Source organism: Arachis stenosperma, chromosome 1 (genome assembly GCF_014773155.1).
Source record: "Arachis stenosperma cultivar V10309 chromosome 1, arast.V10309.gnm1.PFL2, whole genome shotgun sequence".
Taxonomy (NCBI): Eukaryota; Viridiplantae; Streptophyta; class Magnoliopsida; order Fabales; family Fabaceae; genus Arachis; species Arachis stenosperma.
Window position 1 is genome coordinate 44,340,902 of NC_080377.1, and position 1,185 is coordinate 44,342,086.

The window sequence follows — 1,185 nt, forward strand, 5'->3', positions numbered from 1 at the left end:
GCTTCTCCTAAAGTATCAAAATTACAAATTTCAATACCTCACACTACCAAAATTCTAATTTATTGGAAAAACAACAATGGGTTAGAAGAAGATGAGATGAACGCATGGTCACAAATGGGTTTTCAATCAGAGCTTCGGTTTGATAGAAAAGTGGATTTGAGTGTGTATGTGAATAGTGTTAGGATTTGACCCCTACTCTTCTCTTTCTCGAGATCTCTCCCCTCTCCATATGAAAATGAATGAAATTTGGGAGTGAGGGGGTGTGTGTCACGTTTTTATCTAAATGGATGAGGGGCATTTTTGTCCTTTCGCCCATTGACCCACCTAGGATCAAAATTTTAAAGCTAAGTATTCTGATTTTTTATTCTAAATATTTTTTGGTTAATCCTACATTTTTACTTTTCTCAAACGCAATATCAAATAGACTTAAGCCGGTACAGTTAATTATAATGCATGTATGCGTTTTCCATAAATAATTATATTTTTGTGCTCCAATTAATTTTCTAAGTTAAATCTTTATCGGTAAATTTCCAAATTATACATTTTAAATTTTTAACCCAGTCTGGGCAATTTAAAACCTTCTTAATTCACTCTTAATTGATCGGTGAATTAATTATCTAATTACTATTTTTTTGGGTCTTACAAGAGAGGGTTGCAATAGAGGGTGCTAGAGAGGGTTAGGAGAGAGGGATGGGAGAGAGGGTTCTCAATGATGAAGATGGGTTAACGCTCGAGAGTTCTCACAGTGTTTGTGAATATTGAAAATGAGGGTTGAGGGTCCTCACTTCTCAATAGGGTTCTCACTTCTCATTTAAAAAAAATTAAAGTGTTTGGACAAAAAATTAATCTTTTGTGGGAACTTTATTGCTACACATTTTTAGCGTACCAAAATAATTAGAGGATATTAGCACGCTTTAAAAATATGACTGTAGAAATATAAACTAGCCACGCTTTTAAAAGCATGCATTTTTCCCTCTGTGGCCATGCTTTTGAAGCATAGCAAAAAAAGCGTGGCCAAATCACTAATTAGTCACCGCCCTCATAAAAGCATGCTTGTTTCCCTCTATAGCCACGTTTTGAAGCGTGGCAAGAAAAAGCATGGTCAAATCTCTAATCAATTGCCACCCTCATAAAAGCATGTTCGTTTACCACTTTTGGCCACGTGATGAGCGAATATTTTATACG